The 24,767-nt window shown below is 39.1% G+C and overlaps 1 protein-coding gene across 5 annotated transcripts in view; it reads left to right on the top strand.

Moving 5' to 3' along the window:
* Positions 1-24,767, top strand: part of LDLRAD4 (low density lipoprotein receptor class A domain containing 4) — a 330,103-nt gene that overhangs the window by 84,471 nt on the left and 220,865 nt on the right. The window contains exon 1 of one of the 5 annotated variants that reach the window (XM_089516974.1): positions 5,355-5,373. The exons of the other annotated variants lie outside the window; for them this stretch is intronic. The gene's annotated coding sequence lies outside the window, so the exon portion shown is untranslated. Of the gene's footprint in view, positions 1-5,354; positions 5,374-24,767 lie in introns of those variants that run through there. 5 annotated transcript variants of the gene reach the window in all.

Here is a 24,767-nt window from a genome sequence, read left to right as displayed (position 1 = left end):
CCACAGTCCCTTGCCCAAGTACACACTTCTGAGAAGTAAAGTTGAACCCGAGGGCAAGTCCATTTCTGCCATCTGTCTAAGAATAATGCCAAAATGTCCTCCATTTTGATCATGCCTAAAAACATACATTTATATTAACATTTTTTTAAAAAAAAACTCAATTTTTTGCGCGTCCTCCATTTTTATAAAAATGTGTCCTACATTTGAAAATGTTGCCCTACATTTGTCCTACATTTGTCCCGGTTTGGAGGTCCTCACTTATGGCAACCCTATATATATATAGGCTATAAACATATGATAAAAATACTTTTTTCTTCTATAGAAAAATTGCTATTACTGTCAAAATAATTTTGATATAGGCTCATACGCAGTAGAAAACCCTCAAAATGAATAAAAATTTAATGAATTTTTGAAGTACATCTTTAGAAATTTTGAATATTGCTTTCTAGTCCAGGCCTTAATTTTCAGTCTGAAGGGAGTATCACCCAAGGAAATAGCAGCACATTTAGAATGGTGCAGATACAATTACAGGAGTTCAGGAGTCCTTGGACATTATCAGACAAGGGAAATTGGAAGTATAATCCAATGGCAATCTGAACGCAATCATGGGGTTTCACGTTATTGCTTGATAGACTACCACACACAATTTTGGGCAATGGCAAGCTATTTTTGGGCAATGGGAAGTCAGCTCGAACGCAATTCGAATTCACATAAATTCGCTGAACTAGTGAATTCATGTGAATGCGTTCTGGCCCCACTTTCTTTTCATTTGAAATTGAGAGAAATTCCTCCTGTGTGATAAACTCCCTTGAAAACAAGGATGTTGAATCATAGCCCCCTGACACATATAAAAGTAATTATAATTAGCAGTTAAATAAGAAGTTGATGCTATAGGAGTAGGTGCCATCTGCCATATAATTCCTGAATTTTGCCCAATTCTGCCTCCCTAGTTCCAGAAACTATAAAGGACATGTCTTAATATTTGTTTGTTTGTTTAAGGTAGCAGGGTAAATCAAACGTAAATGTAGCATTAAAATCAGGAGTCAGAGGGATTTTGTAGCACCTTTGGGTCTAAGGTCCAAAACACACTGCAGGAATAATCTAGTCTGAGACCGTTTTAACTGCCTTGGCTCAGTGCTAGGGAATCCTGGGAATTGTAGTTTATTGTGTTACCAGATCTCTCTGACAGAAAAGGCTTAATGTCTCACAAAACTACAGTTCCCAGGATTCCCTAGCACTGAGCCAAGGCAGTTAAAGCAGTCTCGAAGCTGGATTATTTCTGCTGTGAGTCTTGGACCTAAGTGAAAGAAAGAAGCTGGTAGCATGAATTTCAATAGACTTGACCCCATGCATCTGAAGAAATAGAGTCAAGTCTACAAAAGCTCATGCTTCCAGCTTCTTTCATTCAATTAGTCTCAAAGGTGCTACAAGTTCCCTTCGCATATTGATTTTCCATATTAACACATCTATGTCTTTGAATTAAAATCACGTTAAAGGACACTGTAGAAAACTGGTATAAAGTGAGTGTGAGCAGCATCACAACACAGGTTCTTCCTAGCAATCTTCTAATGTAAATTGCACAGTCTTGTGATGCCAAAGTAATGCTCCTGTCTACTTTCCCTTGGCTGTTGCTTGCAAGGAGACTTCACAGACTTACTCAGTTTTGCATTGTGGTAGCACACCCACATTGTGATCAGTTTTGCATTGTGGTAGCACACCCACAAGTTAGTGATGTCATTTTCCTTGGTCGGAAGACTTTTGACCAGAACATTTAACGCCTCTCAGCACTGAACGGGGATGGCTTGGTGCCAGGGGACTGAACACTGCCCTTTTGAGGACGATTCACTGTGCGATAAAATCTGGTTTTTGCAGGTCGCGCATGGCCCTGAGAGTCCCCTTCCAGTTCCCACAACGGGGAAAAAAAGGTGTGCGATAAAGTTCTGAGAGAGAGTGACTTGCCAATGGATTTCTATGACCAAGTCAGGATTTGAACCTTGGTCTCCAGAGTCATCGTCTAATGCTCATATCACCACACCACATTGTATCCTGACCCCCCCCCCCCCCCCAAGTTGCTTTGAGTCATTGACACTTAATGGAGAAAATAGAGAAATGTGCATTTCAGGACTTTTTTTGCAAAAAAAAAAAGAAAAGTACAAAACTCAGTGCTTTTATGCAGAAAACTATGTATCTTGTAGAAGATAACATTGTTTTATCTGCAAACTATATTTAACTATTTTCTTCACATGGTGTTTTTCACTGAGTTTTTGTATATCCCAATACCTTAATGGACACTTCCTTCATGTCTTTGGGCTCCTCTACACTTGGGGGGAAAGTCTAAATGCGCTCACCATCTATTCTGCCCCACACCTGTTTTATCTACAGCAGTGGTCTACACTGCTATTGCTGTGGTCTGCTATCAGCTCTCACAGTTTACTGACAGTAAACTGCACTGAACACAATAGTACTTATTTCCAATTTAAGTATACCTAGCTCACTTGGAGTAGTGTGTGCGTGCGTGTGCGCATGTCTTCAAGTTGCTTGTTGATTTATGGCCAACCCATGAATTTTATAAGGCTTTCTTAGGCAAGGAATACTTAGAGGTGGTTTTGCCAATTCCTTCCGTTGAAATATAGCCTGCAGCACCTGATATTTGTTGTGGTTCTCCCATTCAAGTAGAAACCAGTGGTGACCCTGCTTAGCTTCCAAGATCAAATGGAACCTGATGCCTTTAGTGTATTTAGGTATATTGGAGAGACTTAGAGTCATGTAAATCACTCACTGCTGTGAAAGGTTGTATGAGTGCTGAAAGTTTTTATGTTTCTTAATTTCCTCTATTTTTGGAATGCTCTGAATCTAAGCAGCAGCCTGTAAACAGCCACACAGGCTCCGAGTTTAATTTTATAGAACTATGCTCTGTTGTAGAAAATTTTATACACCGGGTGAAAAGGGTTTCTGCAACTGTTCCCTAATTTTTGGCAGAGTTTGTAAGAGCGTAAAGGGTTTTTTTTTAATGTTTATGTACTCGATAAGAGTTCAGAGGAAGTGGAATGACACTGCCTGGAATTTAAAGTCACTGCCATTTCATGGAGGATATTGATTAGTTCCTGGAGACTGTAAAGAGATTGGCTTTTCTGTCTTGTAAAGTGTTCATGGAATTGTGAGTACATAAGGCTTGACATTTTCGTGTGTTTCCAGAGTGGTACATTTTATGTTTTTTTTAATTTAAAATGGAAGTAGCAGCATTTAATCTTGTGTTCCTCCTGATACATATGAAGACAGTTTTTGAAAATATTTACATGTTCATATTATGAATGCAACATGGCATGCTTTCAAACTGATACAAGAACACATTGTTCCTGAAGTTGTACATATTAAATACTGCATACATTTTATATTTTGTTGTTTGATATTGGACATGTGGTCATTTGTTCAAGTAATGGGAAATGCATATAAACATCCCTGTGAATATATGATTAAGTTTAGGCAAGTTCATTGTCAGCTCCACTGCTGCACTTGGAGAGGATTCAACTTTGGAAAAGCCTGGTTTTGCCACAAACAGAGGGACAAAGTGCTATAGTCAAAGATAGGCTGATGGTCAGGGAGACAAAGTTCTCAGATGCCCTTCAGTGCTTCACAGATGAAAACCAGGATACATGGCCATGCAATACTAGAGTGTGGTCAAGACAGCAAAAGTTATTAAAGAGGAAGACCACACAAGCTAAGAGAGGCTGTAGCAGTTTGTTCTTGCTTGTGCCTAATGTATAGAAGAAAATTCTCCCCTCTGATCCCTCACTGCTGAGTTGGCATGAAAAGACTGTAGGGCCAGCTGTCTACCAGCTGTTTTGTGGAATCAACTGTTTTTGAAACAAAGACCCTTATCCACAAGAAATAAAGCCATAACAGACCAGCAGAGTAGCATCTTTCTCTTTGCCTCTCTGCTTGCTGCAGTAGCACTTCCATTCTCCTTTCTGAGGGAGACTGTTGTAAAAGCATGTTTTTTGCCAAATGGATTATTCCAGTGTGGCAAAAGAAATGTTTTTACGACCATCTTCCTTGTGAAGAGAACAGAATTGCTTCAACAGCATGTGGGGGAACAAGGAGAAAACTTCAACTCTGCCAATCTGTTTCAGCTTTCTTTTCTCATGTGATAAGGACCCAAGGTAGGTGATTCCTTTAGACTGGAATTTTGTTGCTTGCTATATGAGGACATGTCTGTTACACCTTTCAAAGCATCTGAATACTGGTGGCACATGACAGTTACATTTAAGAATCTGGCTGTAGGTTTATGATCATCCAACATGTCTTTGCATTTACTTGATGTGCCACATATGAGAAGGTTTGGCCTAGGCAGAGCTAAATATGCACTACCTTTCTGTTTGAAAATATGTATTCCTATAATGCTTGAAGCCATTTGAAGGCCATCTCATTTTCCGCCCCACTGCTACATACAAATAACTACCTTTTTAAAAATATGTCAGGAAAGGGATATCAGAGGAAAACCCATGTGGAGGTCTCCCTATATACAGTGATCTGAATTGGGATCAGGAACCCATACGGTCATTTGTATGTAAGTAAAACAGAGGGGCAGCTGTATATTACAAAATTAATTAATCAATTACTATAACAACATGACCCTAAAAAATAATAATCCTTAAATGCTGAAATCACTTGTGAAGCTTCCTGTCCAGAAAACAAATTCTTCTCAATATGGTCACCAATCCTTAGCTTATCAAGATGCAACAAGTATTTTGAGATGAGGATATGAGATGTACTTAGTCATGTTTTGAGTAGTGTCACTGGCAAAGATTTAATAGCAAATGCTTACTTCTCATGTTTACTTTTCAAACATTATTTGTTTTTGTTTTTTTTAAATCCAGTGAAGGAATGAGGGAAAAGATATAGTTTGTTTTCTCCAGGTCTTGACACCAATATTATTTGATTTTAGCTTCCTTTTTAATTTTAGTCTGGGGGGAAAATAGCTTGAAAGAAACTTAAAATTATTTCCATTACTTTCTTTTTATGCCTAGAACATGCCTATACCAATTCAATCACTGGGATTGCTTCAGGTTTTCACCAGTTTGTACCCCTCCGCCTTTTGCCTGCCTTGCCTGATAGCGGATTGTACTTGAAGTGCAAAGCCTGTGGGGAGGTCATTATAGTTGCAAAGGAAATGGGGAATGCTGTTTGAATTCACAGAAGGAACATATTGTTTTGCATGTAAAAACAGCAAAGCCTGGCTGTATTTACGAACACTTCCAGCTCTTGAGAGTCAGTGTTCTAATCATGAGTTGCCTGTGTTGATGGAAACGTTTCTGTGATCCCATTAATAGGCTGGTGTCTGCTGTTTCTGGTCTTGTGGCTCTGCAAGTTACAGTAAGTGTTTTGTCATTGTTAGTCCTCTTTTGTGTTCATTGCCAAGTAAAGTAATTTTTTTTTTGTCTGTCTGGGTTGGTGGCACAAGTGGAATTGAATTGCCCTTCTGGGAGAGAAAAAGAGGACTAGCAATCTCCAGAGGCTTCTCTAGTTTGCAAAATGATACCAGTTGAGGCTTATTCTGCTATTGCTTTCATTGGTGTATGTATTATATCTTTCTGCATGATTAGTCAGTATAAATCCCAGCTATATTTTAGGTTTTCTACAATACACCCAGAAGTTCCTAGTCAGAGATGAGTATGTCTTTTATCTGATTGCACTAGATTTTGCTTGTCTGAGTGTGTCTCTGCGTGTGGTGGCAAGTCCTTTCTTTCAAAAAATGGAAAAATGTATGCTCTAGTACTGAAGATGTAAAGTGGTTAGCTTTCAAATATGAATGAATTAAGGAATAAATAAAATCTCAACAACTGTTTCATAGAGCAAGAAGGTAGTGGTGTATGGTGAGTGGGTAGCCACTTTTGCTAAAGGTTGTAGCTAAACAACAACAACCCCTTCTGCTTCATCTTCCCTTCCCTTCCCTTCTGTTTCTTTCTGTCTCACAGTATTTTCATTTCCTTCCCAGATACTACCATCATATCCTTACCATTTTAAAATGCTAAAAATTAACACAGCACCTAGAAGATGTACTGCATTTTCTCCAGTACTGTACTATACAAAGTAATATTCTGTTGGTGTCACATATCTGAAAAGAAATGCTACCCGTGCAAAAGGTGTGTGTGTGCACGCATGCACACACAAGAAGTTAGAAATGTGAATCTTTTAAAAAGACAGTAATAGAGGAGAAAGGGCCTTACTACCCTTTCTTTGAAAGGTCATTGAAATACTGTTTATTTTTTTCCTTATTATATAAAGGCATCTAGACTGTGATCCAAATAGAAACTTAAGTTCTTGTTAGCTCAATATGTTTTAAAATCAAATGTCTAAATAGCAAATCCATGTGCCTTATCACAAACTGCTTTTTAACTTTCATTGGGCTTTAAAAACCCACCAACAGTTTGCAGTGTGCTGTGGTGAGAGCAGGGCAATTGCTCTTAAAGTTAAACAAATCTAAAGCCCCCCCCCCCCCCCAGCTCTCAGAACTGGTTTCAAAGGTATTTTAATCTTTTCCCTCTTTCTTTAGTACAGATATGCAATTGTGTAGAATTTCAAATACTGATTTTGCTGCATCAAGAAGATAGGACAATGCATATTTAGTTTTGTTATTTGCCATGTGCTAGGGCAAATAATTAAATATTTTTCTGTTTGTGTTGAAAACTATTTTCTATCTAAAGGCCTTTTCATTTTATTTCCCCCTAACTACAGGCAGGGACGTAGTCAAGGGGAGGGGGTCCGTCGGGTCCGGACCCCTCCTTCCGTTAGATATAATGAATGGTGCATGCCGCCGTGTCACTACACCCCGGTAGACTCTTATCGGTAGACTCGGGCAAAAGCAAACTGCTACAGCTTATTCTAGTTTGTGTGTTCTTCCTCATTAACAACTTTGCCATCTTGATTAAACTCTGATGTTGCTTGGCCACATGTGCCCTGGTTTTCATCTGTGAAATGTTGGATGGTGTGTCTTTTCCAAAGTGGTTGTGTTGTTCTAGTCTCAAGGGAAATGTATAGTTCTACAAATTCTTCCATTGACCCATTCTGTCTCACCGACATAAAACGAAAAATAGGTTGTCATGTACGTATACTGGCTTTCAAAATGTTTCAACATAATTGGTGTAGGATGCTTTTGTGTGAAACTAAAGTTCACTTGGCACTGGCCTGCATTAAACTTGAAGTATAAGCAGATTGGGAGTTTTTTGGGTTTTTTTAAAAAATAAGCTTGATATTCAGTATCTGCAAATCTTTAAGTATAGCCAGTTTTCTCAGTAAGAAGTGAGGAAAAGCAATAAATCTAGGACACTAAATTATAATGTGAGAGCAACAGATGGTGAAAATCTGGGACTTGGACTTCCCCCCTCATTTTAAATCGTAATATTTTGATCAGATAAATAAAAAGTGTGTGTGCACATATGCATGTGCATGTACATTCACATGTCTTGAAGAAACTGACAAATATGCCTTCTTCAAGTTTCTTTTCTTTGCAGATTTATTTTCCTTTACACGTTTGAATGATAAGGCACAGATTTTACATTTATAACCCATGCTTGTGAGAAAGGTGAAGTACTAATGAGAAGCTTTTGTTTATTTATTTTTTAACAAGAGTAATATTCTTATTCAGACCCATTTTAGGTTGTGTTCAAGCAGCTGGAAACATAACACACAATTTTAGTTTTTCAAGCAGTTTCTCCAGTTCAAAGAACAAATGTCCTGGACCTTGTTAAGTTTTCAAAAATGTACCTTTTTGGTTTGGCAGTGATATAAAAGTGACTGTTACATAGCTGTTCCAAAGGTATTTCCACAACCCCCACTCCCCCAAATTCAAAAAGCAGTTTAATGATTCTCAAAGATGAAACTGGAGGAAGATAGAATACGGTGCTGTAAGAAGATTTCTTCTGTAAAAGCGATTGAGGAGGAAAATAGGCATGCCTGTGCACACAGTTATCTGGAGCTTCTTTACATTACTCATTTACTCATTTGAAGAAATGTACACTATATTCAAAAAGAGCAAAAACAGTGTGGACTTGATGAAGCTTAGAGATCCATGTGCACTTGCTGGATGAGGCATCATTGGTGTAACTTTTACATCTATTTGAATATGCACAGGTGGTTGTAATATATTGACTTTTAAAGGTTGCTCCATTCGATGTTGGCACAAGTAGGTGCATTTTGGGGCTGGTTAAGACATGCTCTAGGACCCTAAACTATGCTGCGTTTAAGAAGACTAATAGCATGTAGACAACAACAGAGAGATAAATGGGTTCTTGAACAGGTCAAGTCCGAACTCTCCCTTGAAGCCAGGATTACTAAATTGAGGCTGTCATACTTTGGCCACAACATGAGAAGGAATGAATCACTGGAAAAGACAATGATTCTAGGAAAGATAGAGGGCTGTTAAAAGAGAGGAAGACCACATGCCATATGTATAGACTTAATCAAAGAGGCCACAGGCCTGAGCCTACAGAATCTGAGCAGAGCAGTGGAAGGACAGGGGATCTTGGAGACATCTCATCCATAGGATCGCCATGAATTGAGATCAACTCGAGGGCAGTTAGCAGCAGCAGCAACACCAGCAAATAGCATGTAACCTGAAATGTGTACCATTTTCATAATTATTTAAAACATTAGTTCCCAAACTTTGGTCCTCTAGATGTTTTGGACTTCAACACCCAGAATTCCTGACTGTTTGCCAGGCAACTTAGGTCTTCTTGGATTTGAAGTCCAAGACACCTGGTGGACCAAAGTTTGAACTTGAAATTTAGTATTTTTTAATGAATTAACTACAAGTGAAACTGAAAAACCTGTCTGTGTTGTTACTTCAGGAAAACACACAGCTTCTTTAAAGTAAGTTTGTGCATTTTCAATGCTTGGGAGCAAATAGTTACAACAAATGAGTCATGAAATCGTAAAGTTTGAAGAGATCACAAGGGTCACCCAGTCCAATCCTTTGCCATGCAGGAATACACGATCAAAGCACCCTTGACAGATGGCTATCCATACTCTGTTTAAAACCTCCAAGGAAGGAGACTACACTACACTCTGAGGGAGTGTGTTCCACTGTTGAACAGCTCTTACTGTCAGGAAGTCCCTCCTAATATTGAGATGGAATATCTTTTCCTGTAGTTTGAATCCATTACTCCAGGTCCTGATCTCTGGATCAGCAGAAAACAAGCTCACTCCAGCCTTAGTATAACAATATGTTTAACAGGGCTATCATATCACCTCTCAACCTTCTCTTCTCCAGGCTAAACATACCCAGCTCCCTAAATCTCTCCTCATAAGGCATGGTTATGGTTTCCCTCCTGTGGACATGCTACAGCTTGTCAACATCCTTTTTGAATTGTGGTGCTGGACACAGTATTCCAGGTGAGGCCTGGCCAAAGCAGAATAGAGTGGCACTATTACTTCTCTTGATGTAGACATTATACTTCTGTTGATGCAGCCTAGAGTCTTTTATGTCTGTCCTTTTCCAGTGACTGAGGCATAATGTCATTAGTTTTTTTAGAGTAGCTATAACTTTAAAAAAGTTGGGTTTTTGTTTTTTTTATAGCTGTTGAACATGGCCTCAATAAATGGTAGAGGAGGAATATCCCATATTCAAATACTGACTTGTGTCTTTTGAAGCAACAAGGTGGCTAGGAAGAGAGTGTCTTGGTATTATAGCCCAGTGGCTTGTGCTATTTAAAATTTAAAAACAAGTAACAAAAAGTAACAATTTTAATTATGTCTGAGAAACAAAAAAGGAACAATTTATTTTTATGTTGTAATTATAATAATTACTTTTTCTTGAGGCTTTAGAATTATAATAGCAAATAATTATTTTCAAACAGTAAATTTCTACTCTAGATATTTTTTAGTGCAGACCAGTATTATAATTTATGTATTCTGTCACCACCAGTCAAGAGTGCTTATGGAAGGGTATTTCCCACATTACTTGCTACCTTTTTAAATGACATTTGCAGAACTAGCTTTCTGCATGCAAATAGTGTAGATTTTTTATATTGTTTGATAAATTATGCCTGGTCCAAAAATACCAGGGGGCTAAATCTAGTTTTAGTTTGACCTAAAGTAGACTGATTGAAATGAAAGGGATTTATTTGTTAGCTACAATTAACTTAAGCCACAGTGATTTCAATGGGTATGATCTAGACATGACTAACATTGGATTTAGCTTTTGGTTAGTCCCATTAAAATCAGAAAGCTGAAATTACTCATAAGTGATTTTCTGTCAATTAGACCTGCTGAGTTAGTCTTCTCCTTGGATTGTTTTTGGCAGGTAGTCCAGTTTTCTTTGTTTCCAAATCACTTTGGGCTTGTCGCTATTACTGAGTAATTCTGTCACTGAAACTGGTTCTTTAGCACAAAGATCCCATATTTTGAAGACAATAAGGGGTTCCAGATTCTTAAAAGAAGGAATAGGACACAATGGTTTCCATTTAGTAGAATTTCACAGCAAAAAACAAGGTTACAAATTAGAACTGAAAGTGAATTAATGAAGAATTGCCAGACTGTTGAGAATAACAAATTCCTTGATATGCAAAATGCTAATTAAGTAACATGTTTGTTTTATGGAGCTGTTTAACAGAAGTACTGAATGCAATTTTAGAACCAGATCTAGTATTTATACTTTAAAAAAGGGAACTTTTCCTCTGGCTACAAATTATGTAAATTACATGCAGACTATGGAGACTGTGAAATACGTATTTTCTGGGTGGTTTGCTGCATTAAGAGACTATATAGTATACTGAAATAAATGTTCTGTGACTTTCTTATTATATGTGCTAGACTTTTTCATCCTTCCTAGATTATCACTAAGGTGTTTCAATACTAGATGGCTTAGAGTGGATTTCCATGCTTAGTTTGCTTACTTCTTGTTGGGGATCTTTACAACACTGCCATCTAATTGATTGCAGTACTATACAGTGGGCCCTTGGTATCCACTGGGGTTTGGTTCCAGGACCCCCTGTGAATACCACAATCCGTGGATGCTCGGTTATATGCCGTGGCATAGTAAAATGGTGCCTCTTATATAAAATGGCAAAATTAAGGTTTGCTTTTTGGAATTTATATATTTTTAAAAAATATTTTCAATCCATGCATACTTGAATCCACAGATAAAGAATCAGTGAATACAGGTGGCCAACTGTACTTTCTTTTTAGTTTCTCTGTTTTTTCTCACAGTGAAAGTTGGACAACATTTTGCTCATAATAAATGAAGGAGGAACACAGTTCCCACAGCTACAGATAGCTGTAGCAGTTCTCTTCTGTCAGGTCATGATCAACAAGCACATGGGATACTGGAAAAGTAAATCTATTGCTTTTTTAATTTTCAAAACCAATGTTGTGGTCCACCAGAAATGGTGGTGACTGCAATATTTTAAAAACTGTCATTTAAAAATTAGCTTTATTGTTTTATATTACTATAGTACCATATTAAAGGGACCTGTTGGCTCAGTGGTTAAAACACTGACTCTGATGATTGCTAGACTGGCAGGTCAGCAGTTTGAGACCCAATCGCTGTGTGATGCAGTTCGTTCCAGCTACTGCCAACCTAGCAAATCAAAAGCTTGTAAAAGTGCAAGTAGATAAATAGGTACCACTTCAGTGGGAAGGTAACAGCATTCTGTGCAGTCATGCAGGCTACATGATCACAGAGTCAACTTTGACAACACTGGCTTTTCGTCTTAGTAATGGAGATGGGCAGTGCCCCCCACAATCGGACCTGACTAGACAATCTTGCCAAGGGAAAGCCTTAACCTTTATCTTTAGAACTATATTGCCAAAAATAATATTATAGCTTTATGGTGTTGTAGCTTTGTGCTGCTGTTATAATTTTTTTTTTACCCCATTAAATAATGGGTACAAACACCATAAAGTTATAAAGTTATTTTTTTTCTAGTGTTATACCACTATAATGCTGTTGTACAATAATACAGATTATAATTTAATTTTAATTTTATGTCCATATTATTTCTATTAATTTACATTTTATAGTATTGTTTTAACATTGTTATAGTAATATTTTATTGATTTTAAACGCTTGTTTGTAGTTTTAGATTGTGCGCCGTAGGCAGGCTTTGTTTTTATTTTTGGATTGTTTAACTCCTTTGTAAAGTGCTATGTAAAGCCTATGGCACTATATAAATTAACATAATAATAATAATAATAATAATAATAATAATTTGTTTTATTTATATACCGCTATTCCAAAGATCATAGCGGTGAACAGCAAGTAAGCTAATTAGCAAGTAAACTAATTTGCCCCCAACAGTCTGGGTACTCATTTTAGCGACCTCGGAAGGATGCAAGCCTGAGTCGAGCTTGGGCCCTTTGCTGGTCTTGAACTCGCAACCTTGTGGTTTTGAGTGAATGGCTGCAGTACAGGCATTTAACCACTGCGCCACCAGGGCTCCTTGTAATAATAATAATAATAATCTTTTACAATTAAGGTGGGATCAAACTCTTATACATGTGCCATCTAGATAACTTTCAAGACTAGGATCTGAATCCCAGCTTGGCCATGGAATCCCACTGGGTGACTTTGGACAAGTTGCACTCTCTTAGCCTCAGAGGATGGCAATAATAAATCTCCTCTGAAGAAACCTGCCAAGAAAACCCCACAATAGGTTTGCCTTAGGGTCTCCATAAGTCAGAAACAAGCTGAAGGCACACAAAAGCAAACAACAAATGTGTAATCTAGGTGCACTCTTGGTTTACTAATAACATGAGAAAAAGAGTGTATCTGTACTAATCTGTGATATTAGTTTGATTTGAGTGTAATTGTCAGGGCTTCATCTTATGGAATCTCAGGATGTATAGTTTGGCGAGGCACTTGTGAGGCACTCCCAGAGAATTCTAGTGTCCTCTCTTGCACTACAGCAGAAAACTGTAAGAGCCTCATCAAACTACACCTCCTAAGATTTCATAGGACGGAGCCAGGGCAGTTAAAGAGGTAACAAGCCATTGCTAACGGTTTAGTATATAAACACTTGTGTTATATGCAATCAGTTTTTCTCTTGTGCACCTGGAGTTTTCTTTCTTGCCTGGGGTGGGATTGTCAAATCAACATCTACCAACTTGATTAAAATAGTTTGTTACAGAGCAGCAGTACCTTTATTGGTCCAAAACCAAAGCATAAAATACATTATGCAAACTTTCGAAGTGTTCCTGGCTTCTTCATTAGGCAGAGATGTTAAAAAACAAACAAGAGCAAGGCCATTACTTGGGGAGGGGGGATGCAAGATGTGTGGAGTGCCCCAGATGATACCTTAACAGGGGCTGACACAACTGCTCCCCCAACTTCTGCCTTTTGGCAGAAGTGGCCTGTTGTGTTTGCCTGTGTCCCTTTAAAATGTTGAAGAAATGGTGTGAGTGGAATGAGGCTCAGTGGGAAGAGAAAGGAGAGACCTCTAAAAAAAGAGAGGCCCCTAAAAAAATTAACTTTTATTCTTTTAAAAATAAATTTTATTATTTAAAAATTTTCTTTTCAAACCTCACATCTTACCAAATATTCACTTTAACAACATGAAACTATGTCCATGTAAATACATTTTGTCTCTGCGTACGATATTGTAAAGTAAAGGTATAATATTTAATTTTGCTGGTTGTTTATGTCACAACCATTACCATTGCATTCAAAGATATATGGGGATTACGATTTATGAATAACATTTGTACAAAAAAACCCCCTAAGGATTCTGTATGGTGTGGTATGGGAGGGAAGTCAATAGAGGGAGTGATACAATGAGTCACTGCATTGGGTGATGCCAACCCTAGTGACCTCACTTACAGGAGAAACATAGTCCCAGGCCTCCATTCTGAGTGAGATGTTGTGAATTAAGATGCTATTGAGAGGTTTCTATGCGGACAAGAGGGCACTCCATTTACTGGCCTTATGAGGACTAAGGACAAAGAGTGATAAATGCCAGGTAACAAAATTTCAACTCCATTAGGAACAGAAAAGTTGCTAATGGAGTTGAAATTTTGTTACTTCTCCATCTTTAAACACTACCAACTTTACTTCTGAATCCAATACATACGTACTACTTTCCCATTTCTTCCCCCTAAGCTTAACTATAATGAAATTCTATGTAGTTTGAGAAACACAGCAGTCCAGATTGTGCCCAATGAAACAATTTCTTTGTCAGAAAGCAAATTCCAGATGATATGGGATTTCAACAAGTGCAGATTTTCAGTGGTATCTTGACTGAAAAAAGTATTATTAGTATGTACAATATTTTTCCTCAAAAAAGAACCCTCAATATTTTACCTCACATGAGAATGACTGTCATTTGTGTAATTAATGACAAAAAGTAGCACTACCCTCAATATTTTGATGAAAGAAAAAATAGCTCTCATTATTAAAAGTACTGTACGTTTTAGGGTATCTTAAGCTGAATAGAAATTGTGAAGTCGAAGGCTTCCATCGCCAGCATCTATAGTTTTTTGTGGGTTTCTCGGTCTATGTGGCCATTCTCTAGAAGAGTTTAGAAGACATCAGGAATAAACTGTTCTAGAACATGGCCACATAGCCCGAAAAAACCCACAAAAAACTATGAATAGAAATTGCTTCATGTTTTATTTTTCTTTAATTCAGGGAGAACAAGCAAACTAAAATTGTTATTTACATGCATTACTTATTTAATGCAGGCAAACAGGTTTTGCATCTTTATTCTTCTTGGCTGCCCAAACATGATAACAGTGTTTCTTACTGCTTTTGGGCCAGAGCAGACAGGCAAGAAAAAGTAACTCAAACATGCATTTTCAGAAAGCACACCACTTGCGACTTCCAGGTATCTCTCACATCTGCCCAGATATCATCCCATTGCATGGCCACCCCCTTAATTGGCCACATAGTCACACATGTGATGCTCTGCCCTTACAGGGCATCAGTGCATCTGGGCACTGGGTACAAATGATACATTGGCAAAGCAATACCATGGAGACCCCCGCTTGTTCTCAGATCAAAGTCTGATAAATTAAGAACAATGCAGAGCTGTTATGCCTGTCCTGAAGAGTTTTTTTTTTTGGAGCTTTGTTTAATGAAGAAATCAGTAGTCTGATTTTAAAAAATATTTTATATACTGAGGATAAAGGATAAGATTTTAACAAGCAGATGACTGGACCATTATTTTAGTTACTCCATATTTTATGTCTGGATAGCCAACTGGTGTAGTAGTTTGATTAAAAGATTACAACTCTGGAAACCCACTGGGTGACCTTGTGCAAGTCATACTTTCTCAGCTTCAGAGGAAGGCAATGGCAACCCCCCTCTGAAAAAATCTTGCCAAGAAAACCCTTTGATAAGTTTGCCCTAGGGTTGCCATAAGTCGTAAGCGACTTGAAGGCACACAGCAACAACAAATATATATACGTAAGTCATGCTAGAATGTGGTCTAAAATGGGATGACAGCTAAAACCATGCATAATGCTGACTCCCTTATTCCTCCCACAATTTTTTTACACAGCACCAAAAACATACATCAGATCATAAAGAAAGAAAGAAAAAGCTGCATGAGCAAAGGCTGTAACATTGGTAACTTAAACCTTTATAAATAGCTCACTGAACTACAAATCCCAAGATTCCATAGAATGAAACAATGACAGTTAACATATCAAACTTCTATAACAGTGTAGTGTAAATATATTCAAAACTGCCTGCACCAGCATGATGTTGAGACAAATGGCTCATGCTACAAAGAACATCCAAATGCCATAAAATATCCTGAGGCACATGCCTTTATTTCCATTTGTCTTGTTCAACAGCTAATACATAAATCCTTCTATCATGACAATATTGGGATTAGCTCAATAATAATCTAAGCGTGTGACCGCTGCCTTCCATAGTAAACTGCAAATTTTAGGTTTATAATCATATTCACATTACCTGTCTGGATGTATAATATTCAATGAGAATCATAACTCACCCAGAATATTAACCAGGGCAGTTTGATGTATTTGAAATATCTGTGAAAGCAGGTTTCAAAGATATTAGTTACATCTTTCATTCAGAAATGGAAGATTGGTAAGAACTGGGAGCTATGTATCATAATCAATCACAGTCTAGAGCTAACTGCACAGGAAAACAGGAAAGAGATTTAACACCTTCATTGTGTTGAGTTTTGATATTGCTTGAATATTGTATGTTACTTGCAATAAATATCCTTCCAGTCTTTTAGAAATATTGTTAAATAATTGCTAAGTGATTAAAGGATTAACTGCTTTACATAAGTGGGTATAATGCATGACTGCAAAAATATGAGATAAGTTATGTTTAAAGAAATTAGAATACAGTCGGCCCTTGGTATCTGTGGACTTGCCATACATGGATTCAAGAATCTGTGGATGGCAAACCCATGTTGTCCACAATGATGGCATGTGCATGTAGCTGTGCTGCCATTAGGGACAGCCCCCGTTGCCCCATTGCAGCACGTGCGTGTGGCTGCACCGCCATTGAGTTCCATTGTCCCCAATGGTGGTGTGGCTATGTGCATGCGCTGCCATTTGGGGACAGCGTGAGCATCTGCAGATTTAGGTATCCACGGGGATGGGGGTGGTGTCTGGAATGGATCCCCCATGAATATCGAGGGCTGACTGTATGTTCCAAATATTTTCTTGCAAAATAAAACAATTGTGTATTTGGAAAAACTCTGTTTTGAAAGGGAAGCTTTATCTTCCATTCTGAAACTTGTCAGGAAAGAGGGTGTCACTGTGAGCAAGGCTTTGTGTCTACATGGCCGAGGATTTGTACTCTTTTGTTGGATTTGGAACAAGATATGGGAAAGTGAGAATATGTGGACTTGTACGGATGGGCGAAAAGGCCCATTCTTCCTCGGCCTCATGACATCCTGTCCAGACAATGTAGGCCATTACCCTGGGCCAGGATTAGGAAGAATAGATGCGGATCTGATGGATCTGGACCAATCCTGGCTGAAAGGGGCCTCTAAAAAGAAACCCTAAAACTAGAAACTATGCAGCAACAGCCAGTACACTGGACTACTCTGTATGCTCCGTACCTGCCTCTCCTTTTGTGTTTGCTGAGAAGACACCCGTCATAGCCTCTGATGTGAAAATGGAATGTAGCCAGATGCTCTATTTCCACCCTTATGGGCTGTTTCAGGGGTCTTCTCAGCAGATGTGAGAGTGGAGGCAGGTAGTATGGGACATGTGGTAGCTGGTCTATGGTGTGGTGGTATGCTGGTGTGTAAGCACCCACCTGTTGCTCTACCTGACCAGGGACTGACCCGGGGCATGATAGCATGGGCTTGGCCTGCACTATCCCGCCCATCTGCTTAGGTTCTGTGTCACCTGTACATTTTGGACTACAACTCCCAGAATTTCTCAGACTGGGAGGATTTTGGGAGTTGTCATCCACAAATGTTTCTTTTCCAATCTCTGCCCTAATGGGCAGACCACAACCTGATCTAACCACAGTGGATTTAGTGAATACCTGAATGGCATATTCTTTTACTTAGAAGTCCCATTTATTGGAATCCCCCTACCCCTCTCTGCCATAAATAAACTTAGACGTGTTACAGAGCACCCAAGGAGGGCGCTCTGCCGCCGCCTCCATTTCCGCCACCAGGAAGCCTCAGCCTCCAAATGGGGAGGCTTACTGGCGGCAGAAAAAGAAGCCGCAAAAAGCGGTTCTTTTGTGCTGCGCTTGTGACGCACGAGTGCACAAATGGCGCATTCGTGACGTCGCAAGGCAAGGGTGATGTGCGGACGCTAAGCGTCCAGCACGTAAAAATGGTGGCGCCTGTGTGCATAGGGTGCTGCCATTTTTACGCCCTCGTCACGTGCCAGGGGTGAGGCTGGTATGGACGCTAGGTCCTCGTCCAACCCCTAGCACGTGATGAGGGCGGCGCAAAGGCCCGTCTAGAACAGGCCTAAGTGTTGTAGTTTGTGACTTGGTTACAGAAAGGTTTTTTTAAAAAACATCTTACTCTGATAAAATGAAGTATACAGTGGACCCTTGTTATACGCTGGGGTTTGGTTCCAAGATCCCCCGTGGATAACAAAATCCGTGTATGCTCAAGTCCCATTAAATATAATGACACAGCAAAATGGTGTCCCTTATAAAAAATGGAAAATCAAGGTTTGATATTTGAAATTTATACTTTTGGGGAACATTTTCAAGCCGTGTATGCTTGAATCCGTGTATAAAAAATCTGTGTATAAGAAGGGCCGACTGTAGTTGTAAAATAACAAATACTGAGTGTCTTGGGAAGACTTCATATGTTTTGAAAATTAAAGCTAAATGACTGATAATAAGTATAAGCATCTGTAAATTCCATCTAAAGTGAATGACTTAATGGGTATGGGTGTGCTTGTTTTTAACATTTGCTTTGCTTGGATCTGTAACATTCCAAATTAAAATACACCATCCAGCTGGCTGTTAAGTTCCATAATTTCATTGGCACAATGTGGAAGACTTTATTGACCTGTCTTTACTGTTGTTACTGGCGATATATTTAATGGAACATGAAGTCAGCATTGAGGTTGAAAATGTTTGCCAGCCTTCTTGATTCATTGACCTGATAAATTTAAAGAAATGTAGGATCTTTCTCGATGACTGAGGGAAAAAAGATACTTTTACTTTAAGTTATATTAGCACTAATCCTGATTTGGTACAAGTGGTGCCATGCTTCAATCTCCACATAAAGGAAGAGTACACACCGGCACTTGGGACGTCCGCAGGACGTCCCATTTTAAAAAAGGGGCGTCTCTTCCAGACGCCCCTGGGTCTAATACGGACTCTGTCCGTACAATATGGCACCGGCCGTTCCACACGGCCGGCGCCATCTTTACGTATCGGATGCATAGTGTCCGAACGTGTCGCGGCACCTATGATGTCGCGAATGCGCCAGCAGCGCCTTGAGACATCATAGAGGCACCGCAAGAAGGAGCTCCATTTTGGAGCTCATTTTTTGCTCCGCGCAGAAGCCGTGCGGTGTGGCTGCTACGGCTCCCGCACAGAGCAAGCGGCAGCGGCGGCAGACCGCCTCAAAGCGGCGGTCTATAACCCGCCCCCGTTTGCTTTAGGGAACTTGATGCACCTCTGTTTGCTACTGTTAAAAACAATAAATCAGAGTAAACATATGCTGGAGTAAGAAACCTCAACCCTTCCATCAAATTAAAAGGAAAGGATGTAATTCATCCAAACATGACTTAAAGGAAAGCAGAGTGAAGGAAGATATTTCTTACTGAATATTTAGAGTTTAGCTCATTTTAGAACTGAAAATAAAGGCGAACTCTTAAAAAAAAGTTGCAGTATACTTTTGTTAAGGATACCAATAGAAAACCATGCCTTCTTCCAGGAAACAGTGAGCCTTACTTTGTAAATGCATAAGCATCCAAATATATTCTCTCTTTCGCCAAGTGTTCTGATTTAAATCCAAATAGAAAACCTTTTCATTTTCTAAAACTTTTGGTATTTCAGATTAATGCTTTGTATTTTTACTATTTTGTTTTCTTCTGCGTTTTGTATTTGTGTGTGGCTTTTTTGCATTGTATTTTAGTATTTTATATTGAAATAGTTATAAATGTTTTATTCTGTTTATAAAGTGCCGTGTAAAAAAATTCTTTTCTAGTTAGTATTTAATATGGATGCATAGGCGCGGGACAGACCGTCCAAAAAGGACGGTCTCCTGGCGCCTAGCTTTGGTCTTGGGGAAGCCGCAGCCTCCAGACTGCGGAATTTCCCCGCGGACCAAACAGAACCCACAAAAAGCAGGTTCTTCTTGCGGCGCAATTATGACGCCGCAGTGCGCCAATGGGGCATTTACGACGTCATAATGGCGCTGCGATGTGCAAATGCTAGGTGTCTGTCACGTATTGATGGCATCGACCATCTGTACAGGGTGCCGCCATTTTGACACCCTCATCACGTGCAAGGGGCGAGGGGTGTCTAGAAGCGCAGCACCTCGCACGTAACCAGGGTGTCCTATCGCGCCCGTCTGGACCAGGCCATAGTTTTCATTGGCTTCTCTGTTTCTCCTCCCTTTGGAGTCTGCTTTTGTTTTTACCTCTACATCCCTTGGAGTCCACTTGAGCATACTGTTATTACCCATCCACATGCTTTTGCTATTAGAGAGGGGACAGTGAACAAAATGAGACCCAGCATGGTGTAGTGGTTTGAGTGTTAGACTTGGGTTTGCTTCATCGTTTGGCCATGGAAACCCACTGGGTGACCTTGGGCAAGTCACATCCTTTCAGCCTCAGAGGAGGGACAGCCAAACCTCCTCTGAGTAAATTTGGCCAAGAAACCCCTGTGATAGGATCACCATAGGGTCACCTAAGTTATAAATGACTTGAAAGCACACAACAACAACAATGAACAAACTACAAGGGCAAAATCCTTGTTGATACATTGAAGTGCCCTGTTTTGTTCACAAGAGACTGTTTCATAGTTTAACCTTTTGTTTTTATGTTTATTATTTGGTGATTTATATATTTACATAATAAATACTAGCTTTCCTTCCATATTCTTGTTGTATACACAATACCTGTTTAATCTCCCTCTTCTGCACAACTGTTAAAAGTCCAGGAACACCAAGGAAAGTGAAAGTGAACATTTTAAGCTAAGATGCCTCTCAGCCACAAGCCAAACAGTAGGTAGGGCCAGAGCTAGCAGTAGGTGGAGCTGTAGCCAATGATTGGTAGAGCTGCGCCAGAATTAGTCTTGTTTTGTTCCCATAAGGCCATATCATGAGATGACATGACTCATTGGAAAAGATGATAAAGCTTAGAAGGCCGTTGGAAAAGAGGAAGACCACATTGCAGGTGGACAGAATCAGTCAAGGAAGCCATGGTCTGAATTTGCACGATCTAAGCAAGGGTGTTGATGGCAAGGGTGTCCTGGAGATCTCTCTTTCACAAGGTCACCATAATCTGAAGTTGGTTTGATGTCAAATAATGACAGTAATAACAATTGCAGTACTATTTCTTAAGAAGAAATTAAACTTAAAAACATTTTCAGCAACTTGCTGACAGCATCTTTCTTTCTCTAGCACATTACCAGTTTGCAAGCTTTGAAGGTTGTGGTGTGCTGGAGCAGTTGGAGCCAGTGTGGTGGGGTTTGTGTGTTGGTCATAGAAACCCATTGGGTGATCTTGGGTGAGTCACACTCTCTCAGTCCCTGCTAACTAGGTGATAAGCTTGCCTTAGGGTCACCATAGATCAGAAACACAGCAGCAGTAGCATCAACAGTGGGAAAGTGACATTTACCAGACAGGTATCAACGCAATATGGTGCTACTCAGTTACAGATAAAATTGCAGGTAAAATGTTCTGATCCTATTCATCAGAGTGAAACTACATGTATCTGGGTTTAGGAAGAACAGAATAATTTCAAGGCTGCTTAACTCCCTGTTTTCTTCACCTCTTTTAAATAATTGGGACCAGAATCTTGTGAATCAGAAGAATATTTAAAAGTACAGAGGTCATTTAAGTCTTTTATCTCTTACAGTGCTGCCCCATCGCACATAAAATGGTCCAGACTGGTAAATGTGTATTGCCAAATTTTTCCCCTCTGAAGGAAGCTGCATGTTGAGGAAAAATAATCACTGAAATGCAGGGATCAAGACATAAATGAAATCAAAACTGTAAAATAATAGAATGTGTGTGTATGTGCCTCCATTTTCCCTCTTGATTTATGGCAATCCCATGAATTTCATAGGGTTTACTTAGGCAAGGAATACTCACATATGTATATTCCCTTTCTCTGGAATATAGTTTATAGCACCAGGTATTCAGTGGGGGTCTTCCATCCAGGTATTAACCAGGGCAAACCCTATTTAGCTTCCACGTCCAGATGGAATCTGGTGCTTTTAGGGTATTTTGGCACTCTGCAAATAGAGCAGAAAACCATTTCAATTCTGTTCTTATGGCTTCGTCTGGACAACCAGCCAGTCAGGATGACTGCTTGCATGTTTACAAAAATATTTCTCCATGTTGAAATTCATTTTGTTAGAAAGCTGGGCCAAAGCTAACAAAATGAATTTCAACATGGAGAAATGCAAGGTACTGCACTTAGGGCGTAAAAATGAAATGAACAGATATAGGATGGGGAACACCTGGTTGAACGAGACTACGTGTGAAGGGAATCTGGGAGTCCAAGTAGACTTTAAATTGAACATGAGTTAAAAGTGCGATGCGGCAGCTAACAAGGCCACTGCAATTTTAGGCTGCATGAATAGAAGTATAGTGTCTAGATCAAGGGAAGTAATAGTGCTACTCTATTCTGCTCTGTTCAGGCCCCACCTGATGTTTAGCCTGGAGAAGAGAAGGTTAAGGGGTGATATGATAGCCCTGTTTAAATACTGGAAGGGATGTTACATTGAAGAGGGAGCTAACTTGTTTTCTGCTGCTCCAGAGACTAGGACCCGGAGCAATGGATGCAAGCTGCAGGAAAAGAGATTCCACCTCAACATTAGGAGGAACCTCCTGACAGTAAGGGCTGTTCGAAAGTGGAACAAACTCCCTTGGAGTGTAGTAGAGTCTCTTTCCTTAGAGGTCTTTAAACAGAGGCTGGATGGTCATCTGTTGGGGATGCTTTGATTTAGATTTCCTGCATGGCAGGGGGTTGGACTGGATGGCCCTTGTGATCTCTTCCAACTCTATGATTCTATGGGACATCATGCAATACAAATTAATAAAAAAAAATCCCTATCTGGAAATCCAAAATCTGAAATACCTAAAACTCCAAAATTGTCCACGAGGGTGGCTGAGATAGTGATACATGCTTTCAGATGGTTCTGATGGTTCAGTGTACACAATCTTTGTTTCGTGCACAACATTCTTAACAATATTGTGTATAAAATTACTTTCATATGTATAAGCTGTCTATAAATTAGCTTTGTGATGGGACTCAGGTCTTGTTGCATATATGCAAATATTTCAAAATCCAAAACACCTCTGTTGCCAAGCATTTTGGATAAGGAAGACTCAGCCTGTATGTGTACATGCTGATTTGCTTGGTCACACATGTGGATTAGTTACACAGGACCAATTTCTTATCCGAATATGACCAAATCTTAAATGAATGTGTACTTTATGCAAATTTTGGAACAAGTATACTAAGAGTGGAGAGCCAGTGTGGTGTAGTGGTCTGAGAGTTGGACTAGGACGTTGGAAACCAGGGTTCAAATCCTGGCACGGCCATGGAAACCCATTGGGTGGCCCTGGGCAAATTACATTCTCTCAGCCGCACATCCTCTGAAGAAACTTGTCAAGAAACCCTCATGATGGGTTTGCCTTAGGGTCACCATAAGTCATGAATGACATTAATGCACACAACAACAGCATACTAAAAGTGACAGTTAATCACTTCTCAGCTTGTTAGATTGCAGAGCATCTCTTTCCAAGTACTTGTTTGCAGAGTGACGTATTAAGAATGTTAAGAAGAAATGTGAAACCCAATAGCTTTTTTAAAAAATATACCCCTTGTGATGTTTCCAACACACACACACACACCTACCTTGTTCTCATTTAGTTTCTGAAAGGTTTACCCCAATCCAACGCATGTTCTTTTTTTTTTTTTTTTTGCATCTAGCCATATAAGTTGATAGGGATAGGGGGAGAAGATTTTTCTAGTTCTGAGGTATTATTTTTAATTGAGGAGAAATGCAGAAAACTCCACAAATGAAGTTTATTTTGAGAAAAATACAAATATTCCTGTAAAGATTGGTTTTCTGCAAGTAAAAGCTACAGTGCTTTTCAGTTACTCTTAAGGCACAGCCTGCAGTAGGAAATAACAGCAAAACTTGCCTCCGGAAAGAATGTGGATTTTAGATATAAGATACTGCAAACTCCATTTTGAGCAAACCTCTATTGCCTGACTGAACCTGATTCACAAGATTCTTTTGATAAAATATGAAGTAAGAATATGGTTTACATATGTGTGAATTGTTATTAATACATTCTATTAGTATATGTATTATACGAAAGGCAAACAAATTTTGTTTAGAGACTGTGAAAGACACTGACTTTTCTGTATTAATATATTATAAAGCAATGGGTTTTGGAAAAAAATTACTTTAGAGTATAATTTTGACAGGTAGAATAATTGTTGCTGATTAATTAATTCCTTCATTAAGCTGTGTAGCTTTCATATTTAGAATTTATTATTTTTCCAGTGATTGAAAGTTTTTTTCAACTCTAAATATGGTGATATTTTGGTATTAAGTCTCTCTAGTGCATTTTGAGACTTGCAATATACAAGTGTGTCAAAATGAAAGGAACCTTTATTTGCCAGAGGATTATGATAGACATTATATATTCACACTTGCTCAAGAGTTTCCTTTCTTAAAATGTCATTGTTATTCACCCAGGGTGCAGTAATAGTTGTGGAAGAGCATTGTCTTTTGACAATGACAATATCTAAGATATTTTGTATCTTAGTTTTGTGGGGAAAGTTTGTTTAACCATCTATTTTACTTCTATTAATGTTTAATTTTTCTGTGTTAATAAAGTGTTAGAAGTAGAATGAGGCACTAGTTTTGAGGTCCTTGATCATTCTGGAAGGTAGTACAGATGTGGACCAAGTTCCTGAAAAAAGTCCTCAGTGCAAATTATTTTGTATTGGTTGGGATTATTTTTTGGTAAATCTGCATAGGATTCTGTAGTTGGAAGTGAAATATAGTCCGAGTCTCATATCCATGGGATTGGCAACTCCAGTTTCACTTATGTGTGTGTCTGGGGAAAGGGTCCCTCTAGGCATCTGGAGGTCCTACAACATAACTC

Source organism: Sceloporus occidentalis, unplaced genomic scaffold, assembly GCF_023333645.1.
Source record: "Sceloporus occidentalis isolate IW3139 unplaced genomic scaffold, rSceOcc1.0.p SCAF_3, whole genome shotgun sequence".
In the NCBI taxonomy this organism is placed as follows: Eukaryota; Metazoa; Chordata; class Lepidosauria; order Squamata; family Phrynosomatidae; genus Sceloporus; species Sceloporus occidentalis.
This window is presented reverse-complemented; position numbering and strand designations above follow the sequence as displayed.